The 19,065-nt window shown below is 41.9% G+C and overlaps 1 protein-coding gene across 7 annotated transcripts in view; it reads right to left on the bottom strand.

The window, feature by feature from the left end:
- INF2 (inverted formin 2) overlaps window positions 1-16,494 on the bottom strand; it is a 93,022-nt gene extending 76,528 nt beyond the window's left edge. For 2 of the 7 annotated variants that reach the window (XM_058162830.1, XM_058162834.1), the window contains exon 1: window positions 16,231-16,492. The gene's annotated coding sequence lies outside the window, so the exon portion shown is untranslated. Of the gene's footprint in view, window positions 1-16,230 lie in introns of all 7 variants that reach the window. The other 5 variants (XM_058162831.1, XM_058162832.1, XM_058162833.1 and 2 more) reach the window with 4 other exon arrangements.
- Between the last annotated feature and the right edge of the window lie 2,571 nt (window positions 16,495-19,065).

Here is a 19,065-nt window from a genome sequence, read left to right as displayed (position 1 = left end):
CCCACATCCAATCAGAGCACAGCCAAGCTCCCACCCAATCAGTTCAAACCCCACTAGCAGTTAAAAGGAAGAAACAGCTGCAATCACACATTGCTCCCAGAAGCACGAGGCTGAAGCCTGAAGATGACGAATGAGACTTCGTCAAACGCCGCCAAGACACTTCCAATTTTACGGGAGAAAACCCGAATAACCAAGACCTATATATATATATATATATATATATATATATATATATATATATATATATATATATATATATATATATATATACATATGCTTAAACCTCCTAATATTTACTCATATATATGTTTATATACTATATAATCTTTTTGTACGATACTTACATATATTGTTGTGACAAAATAAATAAAATAAAAAATAAAATAAACATATTTAACCTATCCTGCCGAATGCAAATGAACCCTTCCATTGGGTTGTCGTAATACAGGGTTGTCAAAAATCCGGCCCGCGATAGGCCCAGAGTTGTCCCATGGGGCCATCTCAGAGATGGTGAAGGACTGGCCCATGCTGCCCTGGCCCACCCTAGCCCCAACTACCCAGTCAGCCGTGATGACCAGTCCATGCCCACCCTGGGCCCCCAAGGCAAACAAAATCCTGATACCGCCTGTGATGGGATGGAGTTTGATACCCCTGTCGTAATAGATGAAGCAAAACCAAAGCAAGAAAGGGAAGGCAAAGGAGAAAAAAGACAAACATATCCTTTCCTGGGCTGCATCCCAGTGAGATAAGCATGCAATAAGAGCTAAGAATAGGACTCCCAACCAGCATTCAGCACAGGAAAAAGTGCAACGTTTATTAAAACATCGAACTGAAAAAAACTAGGGTATTTCCCACTATCAAGGCAAACCAGAAACAGCTGGGCTAACTTAAAAATGGTTGTTATCTCAGCAGGTGCAGAAGGAAGAGGATGCATGTTAAAATAAAAGATGGTTGTTTCCAGAAGCACATCTTTAATTTTTACTGTAAAAGGGCTTCATCACTTAATAAATTACTAGGTGGCAAGTTTTCCCCATCCTGTTTACATTTTACGTTATTATTCAAAAGTGATACTTATACGCATCAAGACAAATTTCTTGTGTGTCCAATCACACTTGGCCAATAAAGAATTCTATTCTATTCTATTCTATTCTATTCTATTCTATTCTATTCTATTCTATTCTATTCTATTCTATTCATGATGAGGTGAAATAACAAGTAGCTACTTGAATGCTAACATGAATTTTTTTCTTCAGCCGGTAACCAATACAATTGTGCAATGTTTTGGCTTCAAAGGGAAAATTCTGGTTTGGAGAATGTACACAGCATTTGTCAGAAACATCTTAAAGGATGTTTCTGTGCTTGTGTGATTTTACATCTTAAAGGATGTATTTTTTGTGCTTGTATGATTTTTTTCTGCAGCTGCTGTGCAGTCCCAGGAAAAGATGTATCCAGGTGAGCATGAAATTCACTGCTTATATACCGAGACAGAATACCCTCCATATGCAATAAATTAGAAAATTATATTAGAAGCCAATACCTGACCAACAGGATAGGTGTAGGGATTATGCAAGTTCTGGCAAGATGAGTACTTGGAAGATATAATTTTGAGATAATTGATTGAAAACCTTTCCCTCCCAAAAACAAAAGGTTGCTGATTAATTGCTGAAAGTTAAATAAAAATCCAGTTCACTGGTTTCATCAAGGATAAGGCAAAAAACATTATGAAACATTTTCCATACCTTGGCTATAAGTTAGCCTGGTCAGTCTGCCTTTCCTGCGCATTTAAGGTTCGTTCACCCACTCCTATCTTTGCTTTGAGATGGGCTACTCGCCATTTATGGGGGACACACTCTGGCAATGGAGCCTTCATCTTGGATGCAGCCTGCCATTCATGGAGCAACGATAAGAGCCCTTGGTCATATTTTGCATTCTAAACCGAAGAGCTTTCTAAAGTACCTGCATTTTTAGAGTTGGATAAATTCATATTTATATGGACCCATTGTTCTCTATGGTATAATTTTGCTGAGAACTCTAAGTAAGGGTTGGTTTTTGGCAAAACTGTTGTAAAATGCAATTACATAAATGCAGGATGCTGCAAACAGCTACAAATTACAAGTGCCCAAAGTGTGGTTATGTGATCATTGGATTTACAGTTCTAAATCTTTTTCAGGTAGTTTGTAACTTCGAATAACCGTTAAGCGCTTGGTCTTAAGTCGAGGACTACCTTAAAATAATTAGGGCAGAATGCATGTATTTCTAGATACTACCGCTTTTTTGAACTTAGCGCTTCAGCTGTTTGAGATTTTGGTATTTAAGAATTTTTTTCCCCTATTACATTGTAGAAATGAATTGCTATTATTGTTCTCTGAATCAACCCATAAACTTGCTTACGTTTTATTTACCCAGGGAAGAAAAAGGACAAAGCTGACAAATTGTGCTCTTTAACCATATCTGTGCTTCCAGTCAGCAGCAATCACTCCAACAGTTGCAATGACTGAATAGTGGGTGAACAAAGGCACACACATACCCTGTTTTATTCAAATTTCTATAGCAGGCTCTGTAAATCAGACACCCATCCACCCTCACTGGCATTTGGAAACAATTACTGAAAAACTATGTTATACAAGAATAGTTTTTTTCTTTCCTAGGGAGAGTTTACAATTTTTGGGTCAACAAATCTCCCTTGTGCCCATCTGCAAAAGTACTCTTTGTTAACATTCCAATAGTGTTACAAACTAGATCAACAAAAAATGGATAACAGCCACCTGCAAATTCACAGTGGTTCTGCTAGGGAACAGGTCAACTTAATTAATTAAAAGAAACTGAGAATGATTAATCTCAAAGAAGATTCTCCTCTGATACAGAGCTTAATCCTTCAAATAAATCATCCACATTCTTTACATCAAGGGTCTCCAACCATGGCAACTTTAAGCCTGGAGGACTTCAACTCCCAGAATTCCCCAGCCAGCAAAGCAAATTCTGGGAGTTGAAGTCCTCCAGGCTTAAAGTTGCCCAGGTTGGAGGCCCCTGCTCTACATGTTCATGTCCCTCAGCAGTGCTCTGAAATACTGCTAATCAAATGACATACTACTTTGTTTTTAGATAACTATTTGTGTAAGTCTTACAAACAAGGAATTATGGTTGTGCTTTTGTTCAGAGAACAAGATCTCAAGATATTTGGAACTCTTCATCATGCAATGTAGAAAATGTATAGGTAAAAGTAAAGGTTCACCTCGCACATATGTGCTAGTCGTTCCCGACTCTAGGGGGCGGTGCTCATTTCCGTTTCAAAGCCAAAGAGCCAGCGCTGTCCAAAGAGGTCTCCCTGGTCATGGGGCCGGCATGAATAAACGCCAAAGGTGCATGGACCACTATTACCTTCCCACCAAAGGTGGTCCCTTTTTTTTCTAGTTGCATTTTTATGTGCTTTCAAACTGCTAGGTTGGCAGAAGTTGGGACAAGTAACAGGAGCTCACCCCATTACGTGGCACTAGAGATTCAAACCGCTGAACTGCAGACCTTTCAATCGACAAGCTCAGCGTCTTCGCCACTGACCCACTACGTCCACTTAGAGAATGTAGGTAAGGGACTGCCAAGAAGACAGAGGGGCCTCCTTTATTGTAGAGATTCATCATCAAATACAATTGCAAGAGCCCTGAACAAAGCAGAAGATCAGCCTATGTAAGCTTTCAAGTTTAAACATCTTATCTTATTGCCTAAATAGGCAATAAATAGTTTTATGGATTGATTAGATTTACAGGCTGCCTAACTTCATTGTCACTCTGGTTGGTGTATAATAAAAAACAATGTATAAAATTCAGACAAAAGAATATAAAACAAACGTCCAGAGGAAAAACAGCACAAGATCTAGTAAATCAGTCATCGTACATAGGGGTGCGCCAGATGTTCTATCACAATACCTGGGACAACTGCCAAGTTTTAAGGGTTCATTTAACAAAAGCCAAAGTGAAGGCCATTTGAATATCTGGAAGATGCTATTTCAGGGGGGATGCATGGAAGGCAAAGAAGGCCCATCTGGTGACTGCTTCATCAATAGGACTTGAAGCATGCCAACTCTGTCCCACTGGAATGTGTAGCTCCAGTATGTTGTGGAGCTTTGCTTTGCTGGCTGAGGAACTCTGGGAGTTGAAGTCCACAAGTCTTAAAGTTGCCAAGGCTGGAGACCTCTGTTGTGGAGTGTAGCTTCTCTTTGTTTTCATTTAATTTTTGACCTGTTTTTAGAACATGACATAGGTTTGGAAAGTCTAAAAAATGAGTTCTTGCCCCATTTTGCACAGGCAGTTACTCACCATTGTCATAATCAACCAGGTGCTTCTTTTCTTTTGGATGTGCTGGCTACATACAGGAAAGGATCTTATTACCCATTATCATCCTCCACTCTCTATGGACACCTGAACTCATTCCTAAAGTAATTTTGTGATCCAGTTGTGATGCAGTAACTTTATTACAAGGAGCATAGAGAGGAAGACAGGTTCTCTTTGCTCCTATTTTATCCACAGAAACCACTGTGATTTTTACTTCACTGCTTCAATATCAGGACTGATGTCAAACCCACACATCTCCTGGCTTTTAACATCCAGTCTAACTGTCTGAATTCCTTCTCCTCGTCTCCTGCTCTTTCATAAAAATGAAAAAAATGAAAACTCTGAAAAATTGAATTCCTTTGTTGTGTTCATTTAATTGATTATATTTACAGTATATAGTTTCTCTCTCCATGAACCAGTAATAGTAAGGCAATTTTTGCATGAAGTCTTTTCTGATCTATTACAAATCACTTGGAATGTGAGTCCACTGGAGTTGGGTGTCCAATACGTTTAAATACATACATACATATTGTACATACATACTGCACATACATAGGTAAAGGTAAAGGTTCCTCTCGCACATATGTGCTAGTCCCGACTCTAGGGGGCAGTGCTCACCTCTGTTTCAAAGCTGAAGAGCCAGCACTATCCAAAGACGTCTTTGTGGTCATGTGGCTGGCATGAATAAAGGCCAAAGGCATACGGACCGCTGTTACCTTCCCACCAAAGGTGGTCCCTATTTTTCTACTTGCATTTTTTACGTGCTTTCGAATTGCTAGGCTGGCAGAAGCTGGGAAAAGTAACGGGAGCTCACCCCATTATGCGGCACTAGGGATTCAAATCGCTGAACTGCCAACCTTTCGATCAACAAGCTCAGCATCTTAGCCACTGAGCCACCATGTTCCTTGTGTACATACATACCTACATGGTTTGTTATCTGGTCTAAACTGACTGGTAGCATCTCAGACAGGGACTGACCATGAATATTTATTTTGGTATGCAAAATAAATGCTTGTCAACTGAGTCACGGTTTCTTCCCAGCAACAGTTTTGCACTTTCTTTCAATATTGTCATTCCATTTGCAGATTGTTCAGGTGTGCAATGGTATCACTTTATTTTCTGCATTTAATGGGGATGAAATCAGCACGGCTCACAAGAATCTGCCTCCCTTGAAAATAGAATGCAAGCTCAGTACCATAGTGGTAGCTTAGGTATTACATTAGGGAAATCCAAATCCAAATTCATATTCAGTCATAGGAGCTCACTGGGAGACTTTGAGCTAATCCCTATGTTGTGACTTGTCCTCCCTCCTCTCCTCAGCTGGGCCCCTCCCGTCTCCAACCAGGCCTTTTATCAGACTCCGAGTCTGATAATGAAGATGAACTGCCTGTCATGCCTCCAGCCCCTGGCCCTGGCCCCATGCCCGGAGAGGATTCCAGGAGTGAAAGGACAAGCCCGATAAACCTCACTCATACAGTGTGTGTTCCTTTGGCTCAGCCTTCAGAGCAGGAAGCCAGCCAGGTGCTGGAATCACTCGGCCCTACTCCCTCTGACCCCTCCCTTTCCCAGAAGCTGACAGCAGATCCAGCTGAAGACAATTCAGGGTGGGAGGACCCTCGCTTCCGGAGATCTGAGAGGTGACACCAGCAGAAGGAGGGGTGGGGCAGGCCTGGATAAATGCTGAGTCATGGAGCCACACCCCACAGCCTATATAAAGGACCTGCTTTTGGCATTCCAACCTTGAGTCAAGCAAAGTCTTATCTAGTTTGCTGATACTGGACCCTATCGCTGAAGTTACAACTTGGACTCCTGCCTGCCCTGATAAACCTCGAAGGAACTTGGCAAGCTGCAAAGGCTTTGTTGCCAAGTTTGTTACAGACTCCCTTGACTCGTTTGTCGGAGTGGGAGTGGGACACGACACCCTATCTCTTAGCCCATGGAATGTCAAAAGGTTGTTGTGAGTATCAATGATATCCTAGAGCAGGGGTATCAAATTCAAGGTCCGGGATGCAGCCCATGGGGTGGTTAGATCTGGCCCATGGGGCCATCCTGGAAACAGCAAAGGATCAGCCCGCAGTGCCTCTGCGATGACTCAGTTTTCACTGGCAAAGGATTGCAGGAAGCTTTCACAGCTGAGAGCTCGGGAGCCTGTTTTCACTGGCAGAGCACTTGGGCCACCACAGGCACCTCTGCATGAGTGATGTAGAGCTGGCCACACCCACCCTGATCCCCCGAGGTCAAATACAATGTGGACCTCAATGAAATCGAGTTTGATACCCTTGTCCTACCCCTGGAAGGACAGACTATAAATCAAAAGAACGAATGAATAAAAGTAATATGGGTGTTCTCTCTGTAATGTTAGATCTATGAGAAACCATTCAGCAGTGAACCTCAACCATGGAATTTCATGGGTTGGAATTAGTAGGTGTGAAAAGGCACACCCTCTCTTTGAGCTTGTCTCAAGAGACTCATTCCAGAAATTCCAATATTGCACAGGAGAAAACCTCTTCAAAATATAACAGATACCAAGGAAACTCCTGATCCTCCAGCATGTTGCCTCTTTAGACCTCAGAACCAAAATCTCTCTAGGTTCTTGGAATGTCCTTTGAGTTGGGTTTCACAGCCTGAAAGAGTAATTGGATTCATTGATCAACTGGGACCACGCCAGTCAAAGGAGGAATATGGCAATGCCTACCTTCTGAACTAGGCCCATTTGGGCCCAGCCCAGAGATGAGACAGTGAGATTCAATCAAGTTCAATCCTTTTTATTTGCTTATATTTGCCAAGATTCTGTTGGCAAGACACAATCTTGCCAAATTAAAGTTATAATTTTCTAAACTACTAGATATAACCTGAAGGGACTAGAGTTGGGAACGACTAGCACATATGCGAGGGAACCTTTACCTTTAGATATAACCTGAGATACTGTAAAATGTGGTTACCCTGAATATCTTCTCCCCCTCCAGCCTCCAATTCTGGACTACACAGTCTGTGCAGTCTCTTAATCTGGATTTCTTTCTGGGAAAGCTCTGATTTGGCCAAATCCTCCCCCTCCGCTGCTTCAGGTACACATTCCATCACATTCCATCCAGCTCCTAGGGCAGTGATGGCTAACCTTTTTGCTGTTGTGTGCCAAGAGCGGGGGTCGTGCGGGGTGTGTGTGTGTCGCATGGGGTTTCATGTGTGTGTGTGTGCCCACACCCATAATTTAATGTGCCCCGTCCCCCCATACATGACCCCCACGCTCTCCCCACTTTTGGCACGCAATGACACAGTGGACTCGGTAGGCCTGTTTTTTGGTCCTACTGGAAGTTGGCAAACGGGACGTTTCCAGCCTCTGGAGGGTCTCCAGGGTAGGGAGGCCATTTTTGCCCTCCCCAGGCTCCTAGAAAGCCTCTGGAGCCTGGGGAGAGTGAAAAACGGGCCTTTCCCCCCCTCGGAGGCCCTCCAGAGGCCAGAAACAGCCTGTTTCCTGAGTTCTGGTGGTCCTGGAAGGCCTTAAAATCAGCTGGCATGCACTGGAGCTGAACTAGGGCAATGCTCGCATGCCCACCACATGTGGCTCTCATGCCATAGGTTCACCATCACAGTCCTAGGGGATTGTGGCTTTAGGAATCCTAAACCTAGGTCAGCCAAACAGCTGTAGTTGGTAGCTTTGGATAAGGACCCCCTACCTTTCTTGCCCTCCTTTTAGGAACATCTGGAGGCATCATGCAGTGTCAATCCTTGAGAACTGACAAAATGTCCTACCAAATTAATGTATTAAGTCCTCTTTCTTTTCCCTGTCCTTTTTCTCTCATTCCTCTCCTGCTCTGTCTGTTACATACAGGTGTTTTTTCAGTTTTCTTTGCATTCTTCTCTTGTCTGAACTCCTGTGTCCCAAAGGTAAGGCATGTATACCAGGACTTCTCTGTCCTTATCAGAAATGCATGCTCTCTCTCCCTCTCTTAGGTAGAGAAAAAAGTTTGTACAGAACATATATGGGATTCACTCTCTTCCTTAAAAACTGTACATGTTACATGCTGTTGCTAGATCTCAGGGACGGCTGTTCACTGCTATACTTTCCCTCCTATTTAATTGCTGTTTCCCCAGCAATTGCTGCATTCTCCTTTATCGTCCTTTGCTTAGTGAAACCTGAGTTTTCAAAGGCATGTATGATTGCTACTTTTATATTTTACATTTCTAAACTGCCCATATCCTTAAGAGGGGGATTCTTTGAAGTCCATATTTAACAACTGTTTTTTTTTTTAAGTCTTACTTGTGAACTGGTCACTGCTGAACAGTCCCTGAGGAACAATTTGGAGCTGATTTCAATCTGAATGTGAATCAGCAATGTGACAGGATTGAAAAAAGGCAAATGTAATTTTAGGCTGCATCAACAGAAGTATATGGACAAAAAATCCTAATGTATGCTTTAATAGCTAGATCCCATTTAAGTAATGTGTTCAGTTCAGGGCACCTCAATTTAAGAAAAAGTCAGTCAGACTGGAATGGGTTCATAAAAGGGCAACGAGAACATCAAGAGATTAGAAACTAAGGTCATTTTCCATGTTTGTGATTTATAACATCTTCTGGAGTCATCCAGCCATAATTTTGTCAGCATAATAATGTGAGCCGGCTTTATACTGCTTCAATGATGTCTGGGTGATGCTATATGTCACTACTGTGGAAATGACCAGGGTCATTTAAGGACAGATTGAGGAAAACTGGGTACATTTAAGTCTTGAAAAAAGACCAAGTAAAAAGAAATATTTTCATACAGAAGAAAGATATGGAACAATGGAGTCAAGATATACGAAGAGAGATTCCAGCTGAATGTTAAAAAGACTTTCCAACAGTAAGAGAAATTAAAGTTGAGAATTGTGTGGGCTCTCCTTCTTGTCATGTCTTAATTTAGTTTAGTTTAGTTTACTTTATTGTCATTGCACAGAGTAAAATGAAATTAAATGCCATCTTTAGTGTACATTATAACTATAAAAATAAAAACACAAACATACATCCTTTACATTCTAAGCAGAGTAGATAATTTCATCTACACTCCTGCATTGAGCAAAAGTTGTATTCCAACATCACCATGACTGAAATCACAGCAGCTGCATTTTGATTCTTTCAATTTGTGTTGCCCTGTCTGGATTTATATTTTTAAGAGAAAAAGATAGTGCTAACAGTACACTAATCATCTTTGGAAAAAGTAAACGTCATCACAAAAATTATTTGGATTGTATTTCGTGTTTAAATAAAGTGCAACTTGGTACATGCATTAAAAGATCAAGTTAGAAGAAAAGTAAATTGAAAGATGATCTGGGCTTTTATTTAGGATATAAATGTGCAGAATGAAGAAAAGATGACTGTGATCAGCCAAAATGGGGAAAAAAGAGCTCACCTTCTCAGATTACATATGCATTCACTGCAAAGAAATTGCTCAACTGAGAAAGATGGCTCACTATCTAAGGGAGATGGTTCTGTTAATTATAATAAAGTATTTTTGTCCACATTGCAGTAATTTTTAAAGTGGACAATATGCCTGAACAATAGTGTCTGACTTTGTTTTTTTTGGAAACAAAGTCATAAAATTGGGTCTGGTTGTGTGGATGCCTTGACCTACAATCATGATGATGATGATTTATCACCATTTTTATTTATTACAGTTTTAGTCTCCTGATTGGTACAAAAAGCAGCAGTGTGGGTGGTTGTGGGCATGTCTTGTTATGCTCATGCAAGCTTCCATGTGTGTTTCAAGCAAGGGTGCTATTCAGCAGGTTCTGAGAGGTTCTGGAGAACCGGTAGCGGAAATTTTGAGCAGTTCAGAAAACCAGCAAATACCACCTCTGGCTGGTCCCAGAGTGGGATGGGAATGGAGATTTTGCAATGTCCTTCCCCCAGGAGTGGAGAGGGAATGGGGATTTTGCAATATCCTTCCCCTGCCACACCCACTAAGCCATGCCCACAGAACTGGTAGTAAAAAAAATTAGATTTCATCACTGGTTTCAAGGTGCTGGTTATTGCCTCTGAAGGTACAGCTTCATAGCATAGAACTGGGTTACTTGAAGGACCACTTTCCGTCATGAACATTCCCTACGAGCTCCCAAAGGGAGGGCTTACTCCAGGTTTCTTTTTAAAAATCTTGGCATCTTATGAAACCTAGGAAGTGTGTCTTTTCTTTGGTTTCCCCTGTTCTGAGGGGTCTTTGGTGCTTTCTGAGCTTGGTTGTTTCCTTTTCAGATGTTTCATAACCCAAACTAGGTAACATCTTCAATGCTCTGCTGATGTTATCTAATGTGAGTAATGAAATGTCTGCAAGAAAACTTCCAAGCTCAAAGAGCACCAAGGACCACTCATTTCAACTCTGAGCAACAAATATTCTCCTTTATTGGTTTCCTTGTTCTTTAGAACAGGGGTCTCCATCCTTGGTCCCTTTAAGAGCCGAGGAACTCTGGGAGTTGAAGTCCACAAGTCTTAAAGGGACCAAGGTTGGAGACCCCTTTAGAATGGATTCTCCCCATTCAACAGGTTCCAATTCACTTAAGGAAACCCTTAAGACTTAGCTATTAGGGACAGTTGGTTGGGACTTCCCTCCTAAATATTGCTTTCTTGTGTATTTGGCCATCATTTTATATTTTGAATTTACATTTTGCATTTTTTTCTTTTTCTTTTGTTTATTTTTACGCTGTATGCTTCCCAGAGTCAAATTATTTTTGTTGGATGATTTTATAAATCTTATAAACAAACAAACCAAAGTTTTCTGGGAAAGTAGAAGTCTGTTTAAAAACATTAAAATCTGAAAAACAAATAAATTAAGTGAAATATTAATTATTAATTAATACTATTAACACAATACAATTGACATGGAAGACAACAGCCCTGAATGGATCTTGATTAATCTCAAAAGTGCTAATTAATGTCTGACCTAATTAGTATTTTACTGGAAGCAAGAGCACCCATTTGTGGTGGGGACATATAAACAAAGTCAAGATGGCAGTACTGATCAACTGATTTAAACCCCTCCGGTTTTAAAGGTATATTGCCATTTTGACTTTTTACAGCAGCCATCTTGACTTTTTGACTTGCCCTGCAAATGCCATTGATAGCTGTACAGAAAATTGATAGATTATATAGGAAAGATACAGAACCATCCAATGAGTCAATGGCAAACTCCTTGTTGCCACATGTATGAAATCACCAAGAGTTGAACTTGATACAAGGCGACATTATTTTTTTGATTATCTAAGCTGGTTAGATTTGCCAGAAAAATGAAATGTAGTCTATGTGCAGAAAGTTAAAATGCAGTCCTGGACATCTCAAACACTAGGTTTGAAAAACACTTGTAGCTGGTAACCAAGAAGGCTATGTCAGAATATGACTACTGAGCCAGATGAAGGATGGACAACCATGACCACGGACTGCAAGCAGACTCTGATGGTTTTGGCATGTGTTACTAAAGTGATAAAACCAATGATGAGACTTGTGAGGCTTACACCAATTTCAATACACTGCTCAGGCTTTAACAAATGGAAAAAAGGGAAATTTTTGTAATGCCCTTGGGATTCATTACTACATCACCAGATTTTATATGCCCTTTGTAAATCCCTGGAGCCTGAAATAATAAGAAAAAAATAATGTATCCTGTACCATTAAGAAGTTTCTCATCCCTTGATTAAACCGCAATTCAAGGCTGTTCAACCAATGTAGTGGTTAAGATGATGATTTAGGAGCAGAATCCATCCTCAGTCATGGAAACTCACCCATTCACCCAAGTACTTTGACCAGTGGGGAAATGCATTTTTTTTTACTACCAGTTCTGTGAGCGTGGCTTGGTGGGCCTGATGTGGCTTGGTGGGCATGGCAGGGGAAGGATACTAGAAAATCTCCATTTCCATCCCACTCCAGAGGAAGGACACTGGCAAGATCTCCATTCCCTCCCCATTCCTGGGTGAAAGATATTGTAAAATCTCCATTCCCACCCCATTCTGGGACCAGCCAGAGGTGGTATTTGCCGGTTCCCTGAACTACTCAAAATTTCCGCTACCGGTTCTCTGAACTACTCAAAATTTCCGCTACCAGTTCTCCAGAACCTGTCAGAACCTGCTGGAGTTCATTCCTGCTTTGGACCGGCAATCTCCGCCCAACCTGGGGGATTGGTCTGGGGATAAAAGGAAGTGAAATGAGCACTTTGAGCTACTAGAAAAAGGGTGGGATATACATTTAATGAACAGTAATAAACTTATGAATATATGTTGCAGACAGGATATCACAACAGGTGTTTATCATGTTTACTAAATGAAACTTCCCCATCCAAAGGCAGTGAACTCTGAAACGGTAGCAAGAAATGGAGAAAGACATTACTGCTTCTACTGTCTAATCCATCTGCCTCTGCCTATTACGCTAATCCTCATTTAATGTCCACAGGTGGGGCTGGAATCTCAGTCTTTGAGTGAAATTAAGTGACATGTCACATGACTGCCGAGACTGCTTTAGTCAATGACTGCAATCCCAGCACTCCCAGCTATTAAAAGATTGTGCAGATGGAGTCTCAGGGAAAGAACCCAAGGCTCCTCTTGTGGGGTGGGGGAGACTCCGGAACTGAAAATCTTTCCTGGTGAAGTACGATTTTCATCCCGAGGGAGAGACACATGAATTGTGGCCTGTGTTGGGCATCCTAGGGCCTCCCACACCCATGAGAGCCATCCTATACTCTTTACCTTACTATGCTGCCTCTCTGCTTGGATTTCAGCTCCCTCTTGTCTTTAGGAACTGGTTGAAAGAGTTGTCTGCTGATGGAGTTCAGCGTTTCTCCAAGCATGGAAAGGAATATCTTTATCAGGGTGCAGAACATGAGCTTCATTTCTTCACCCCATGAGAGGATGTCAGTTCTCCTCTGTGCATAGAAAATAATGCCTTTGGGGGTGCAGGATCTGAACTCCATTCCTTCACCCTGCTGAAGGAATTCAGCTCTATCCATCAGGCACCTATTTCAGCCAGTCTCCAGAGATTAGAGGGAGCTATCCTGGCAGGCAGCAGCAGCTTGCAACCTTTCCTGATGGCTTCCCCATTGATATTTTGGGAAAGATGGCAGAGAAGATTGTAAATGGTGATCATATGATCATGACACACTTGGCAACTGGTCATAATTGCAAACAGGTTGCCAAGCAGCCAGATTGAGATCACATCACCATAGGAGGACACTGTCATGACTTTTTATGACAACTGGAAGTGCTTTATGGGCCACAAAGCACCCTTTCCAAGTTTGTTGTAACTTTGAATGGCTGTTAAACAACTGGTCATAAGTTGAGGATTATCTGTATGATTGTAATGTTTTAATCCTGCCTTTCTATTTAAAAAGTACACAAAGCACCATTTGTGAAGCTTGTTGGGTAAGAGATTCTTCAGTCCAGTCTTCTCTATCTTCTGGCTGGGAATTATGGGAACTGACGTCCTATATATCTGGAAGACTTCAGGCCTTCACTCAGATGTATTTATTCCCCATAACCAATACAGGAAAAGCAAGGCATTTGTGAGATAGCAGACTGATCAAATACAGAGTCTTTCCTTGAAGAAGGAATTGTGAATAGGGTGACTGGAGGAAAATGAAACTGCAGAATGAACAATAAAAAAAAAATAGCCTTCACAGAACAGATGTGGTTGATAACACAAATATGCTTGCACTGTGTAAGCCACAGAAGACAATGAAGGAGCAAATCCATGCACACTTGCTCAGGAGCAAACACTATTGTGCTCACTGGGAATAAACTTCCACTGGAATGTGAGATTCCAAAAACAACACACATACAACCCTCCCTATTGCAGTTCAAGGCAGAAGAGCTACAGGAAACATGACAGCATTGAACTTTTCATGGCTAGCAACTTCCTTCTCTTCATTATTATAAAATGTTTTTAAAGTAAGCAATGGCCTGGGAAATTAGTTTCAGTTAAAATATGGGATGAAAATATATCATTTCCAGGGGCTGAATATTTCAAGAATTGTCATTAAAACAAATAGGAAAATTCTTTGTCATCAGATGCTTTGGGCTGTAATCCATGAAATTTTGTGCTGTAGTAAGTTTTTTAAGGCGCACAACATTCTCGGTGCTTTAAATTCCATTAAAAACTCTCAGTGACATCTTTAATCTGTGCTAATGTGATGATATGCAGATCGAATGGTTATGTAGCACTTAAAAGTACTTCCCTAATTGAATGGCCATGGCTAGTAGTCTGGAAGTAAACTTTTCATGCTGGTCAAGTAGGGAAAAGGTGTTGGTATCACCAGAGACAGAAGAAAAACTCCCCAAAACTGACAGCTGGTAAACAACACACCCAACCTGCAAATACAAAGGCGGCTTCAAAGCCTAACTTTCCTCCTTCATGTTTGCATAATCTACCCTGGAGGGAAAGAAAGGCAGGATGGTTGCAGTTTTAAGGAGGAGTAAAAATTGGAAATGAAATTGAACTGGAATTGAAATGAAAGTGGAAATTGGAAGGAAATGCATATAAAGTAGGATTCAGTGTGTGGGGAGGAAAGCACATTATACTTATTCATTGACTCTGTGTACACAAAATTATACCTTTGCGCCCATTTTAATGAAGTTTAAGCAACTACCACCAACTGATTTTGCAGACATTGTCACTTAGCAACCATGGAACACCAGCCAATTCCATTCAGCCGCACATAAAAAGAGCAGAATATATGTTAAATATTGGAGATCTGGTTGGGCTGATACTAAGTATTATATATAAATTTGATGGATTATACAAAATATTTTGAAGAAGAAGATAATGTTTAAGGGCGTAAATTGATTTTAAATTAAATATTAGTAGCTAGATTACCGGCAGCGCAATATTGGAAGATGGAACATTTGCCTATCATTGAAGACTGGACGCTAAAAGCAATGAACTTACTGGAGAAGGTGGGAATCTCAGCGTACCAGAAAGACTATCCACAAGAAAGATGTATATTGGAAAGGAGAAGATGGATCGACTATTTTTAAAACAAATATTGGATTAAGAACTATCAAATAGCCTATGAATGAATAGAATGTACTGTATATTTTCTTTTTTCTTTTTTTTCTTTTTCTTTACTATGAAGAAGGGGAGTTAAGGTTCTAAGGGATGGATGGGAGTCTATGGATAGTTTGTGTATTCTAGCTTATGATTGTAAGATATTATACTCTGTATATTGCTCTGGGAAGTCTGGGGGGGGGGATTGGGTGAAGGGGGAGAGGGGAAAGGTTGAGGGTTGGTGGGTGGAGGAGGGGATGTATGGGTAAAAAATATTTGTAAAACTTTTTTAATTAAAAAAAAAAGAGCAGAATATTACACCGCTTTTTTAGTTCCCTTGCTCTGCCTGAAAGCATGTCGAAATCTTTCCCAACCTGGTGCCTGTCAGAGAAGCTGGACCACACTCCCATACCCGCCAGCCAGCATGGTCAAATAGCTGGGGATTTCAGAAGCACATCTGGAGTACAAGCACATCTGGAGGGCACCAGACTGGGACCCATCCTGTCTACCCAGCCATCGCAGAAGGCACAGTAGGAAGGCGGGTGAGGGGAGCCAGGAGGAGGGAATCAAACTTTCCACTATTGCCCAAAGCCCGAAGGCTTCGAAGAGGAAGGGAGAGAAAGAATGAAGACAATGAGGCATCTCCAAAATGATAATAATAATAAAATGCTCCCAATCTTAAACTGCTTTGGGACTCATCGCGATGCTACAAAAGTTTTGATCTGGGGGAAGCAAGCAAGGTAGGAGAAAATAAATAAATAGGAATATGCCCAGTATATCGTTAGAAGCAACAAAAGAAGCATAACATTCCTGCTCCCCCAGTAGCCCCACATTTCTCTTTCTCTCCCTCCCTCCCTCCTCAATTTGATTCCTTCGGCAGCCCCCGAGACACTCTAGCGGGTCCCTTCCTTACCCGGCGCTTCTCTTCTTTCTTTTCCGACCTTCGCTCCTTCTTTTTTTTTTCACGGCCTGCCGCTTCCAGCCCCGGATCACCAGACAGGCATCCCTTCGCGGCCAAACCTCTCCCTTTGGCTCCGAGGATAGAGGCGGAAAAGAAACCCGGTCGCTTTACCACAGACAGGCTGCTCAGGACTGAGACGCTCCCGACCGCGCCTGCCTACTTCTCCCACCCCCGAAGGAGCACTGGCGCTAGAAAGTGGAAGGAAGCCCAGAAGACAAGCTCTGCCTGCGCTCCCACATGGGAGGCGTGGGGGGGCGTGTGGGGAAACGGGAAGGGCGCCGGGTTGAATCTCACGCAGGGCGGAGCCGGCATTGCCGTCCAGTTTGGCTGTTACGCCGCGTGATCCAGCGTTTTCTGGGGAGGGGAAAGCCGCGATCCTACGCCCCGCTGCCCCGGGAAAATACATCTTCCGCCTCTCTTTGCATTGCGAGAGTCTTCGCACGAAGGGATCTAGCTAAACGTGGACTAGATCTGCTGGCTAACGGCATTGGGAAAGTGGCTGGAAGGTCCCCGGCTGTGTAGAGGGATAAGCTGGAGGGGGGCTCTGTGTGTGCGTTGGTGGGGGGACGGACGGACAGTGGAGCATCGGTTCCTCTCATAAGACAGAACGCTTTCTGAATTTGTAGAGCTGCTGCCGATCCGAAAAATATTGTTATTGTTTTGGGGCTGGGGAGGGAAGTTGCGCATCACTACAATAAACTTCTAAAGAAGGGGTCTCCAACCTTGGCAATTTTAAGACTTGTGGACTTCAACTCCCAAAATTCCTCAGCCAGCTTTGCTGCCTGAGGGATTCTGGGAGTTGAAGTCCACAAGTCTTAAAGTTGCCAAGGTTGGAGACCCCTGTTCTAAAGTAACTTTCTGGAGTGTTGCATGCCTTGGAGATCTTGCTCGACATATCTGTATATCTCTGGTCCCGTTCGAAAACTAAAACATTTAGATACTTTTTCTTAGGTTGTTATGAGCCCATCTTGTCCAGAACTCTGACACCATAAAGGATTTTCCCCATCACTTACCACCTGAACATGTTGATCAGGAGGCCAACATATTAATTTGCCAGATTTAAAAGTAGAATAGATTTTTTTTTTATTGGCCAAGTGTGATTGGACACACAAGGTGCATATGGTCTCAGTGTACATATGGTCTCTTGGTGCATATGGTCTCAGGTTACATAAAAGAAAAGATACCTTCGTCAAGGTACAACACTTACAACACTTAATGATAATCCTAGGGTACAAATTTAACTCTTAATGATAGAACACTTAATGATAGTCATAGGCTATAAATAAGCAATCAGGAAACAATATCAATATAATGTACTCTATTGCGGAACCAGTCATCCAGGGGAGGGTAGAGGGAAAACTGCAGTTCGTTAGCAGAGACAAGCATTTCATGCAAAAATCTTAGGTCCAACTTCTGGCTTCTCAAATATGATTTAAAAAAATAACATCAAATTACCAGCTTTACCAGTTTTTTTTGGGGGGGGGGCAGGATCACTTTCTCTCTGAGCCTTTAGGGGCTTTAGATTATAAAGTGACAACACTGGGCTGCCTGTAGCTGAAATTTGTTGAAACTTCTTTCCATTTTGCCTTTAGATAGACATTTTGGTAGACAAGCCAAGAAGAGTTTTAAGCAGTACTGTGGATATTGATAATTCTTAACCCATTTTGCTTCTTAAATTTCACCCAACCTTTAAAAATCAAAAGGTCTGAAAATGTCAATTCTGCCTAAAGAGGTTGGGGCTACAAATTAGGTACTGAGGTTGAGAATATGTCTGTAGATTGCCTTCCTCTAGTTTAAGCAATAGCAAAGGTAGGTTTATAAATAGTCTCTATGGAGACAGAGCCAGTATATGTAGTCATACATCAGGCTGGAGTTCTAGTTCTGCCTTAGGCTGGGTGAGCTTGGGCCAGTCATTCTTACTCAGCACTGAGAAGAAGGGAATTGCAAGCCACTGTTGAAATGTTGCCAGAAAAATTTGCACACACCTGTCCAGGTGGTGTATGTATGTATGTATGTATTGATTCCTTCCTTCCTTCCTTCCTTCCTTCCTTCCTTCCTTCCTTCCTTCCTTCCTTCCTTCCTTCCTTCCTTCCTCCCTTCCTCCCTCCCCCTCCCTCCCTCCCTCCTTCCTTCCTCCCTCCCTTCCTCCCTCCCTCCCTCCCTCCCTCCCTCCCTCCCTCCTTCCTTCCTTCCTTCCTTCCTTCCTTCCTAAAATTTAGATGGCTGCCCAACTCACACACAGGTGATTCTGGGCAGCTCACAACATTAAAAGCCCCACCCCACCCCACACCCAATGGCAGCAGCAACACAATCAAATCAACCACTTGATCAGCTCCATCTCCATTTGGGGTCCCCAGGCCCGCTGACAAAATTACATATTCAGGTCTTCAGAAGAGCAACAAGTCAAATGAAGTGGCAAATGACGTGACTCAGAGGCACACACACAAAAAGGATACAGAAGTTTCCTATTTTTTTTGTGCCTCTGTGCCTCTTGCTCACAAAGCAAGGGCCCAATGAGTCAACCTATACATAGGTCACAGGGTAAACTGACCATTTTATCATTCTAGCCTTGTTTGCTTTTACAAAATCGTTATTTTTAGGGCTGCTGCTGGGAGTGACTCACAATAGATTCCCACTTTAATCTATTCAAAGTAAAATATTTCTGTAGTGCTTTTTTGGGGGACAATGCAAGAGCCAAAATTCACAGTGTGAATATTTTGGAACAACATAGAATTCCCTTCTCTTTATATTGAATAAATCATTTTTTAAAAAAGAAAAAAGCAATTA

This window comes from Ahaetulla prasina, chromosome 1 (assembly GCF_028640845.1).
Source record: "Ahaetulla prasina isolate Xishuangbanna chromosome 1, ASM2864084v1, whole genome shotgun sequence".
Lineage (NCBI taxonomy): Eukaryota > Metazoa > Chordata > Lepidosauria > Squamata > Colubridae > Ahaetulla > Ahaetulla prasina.
Note: the sequence above shows the minus strand (reverse complement) of the source record. Positions and strands in the feature narration are given on the sequence as shown.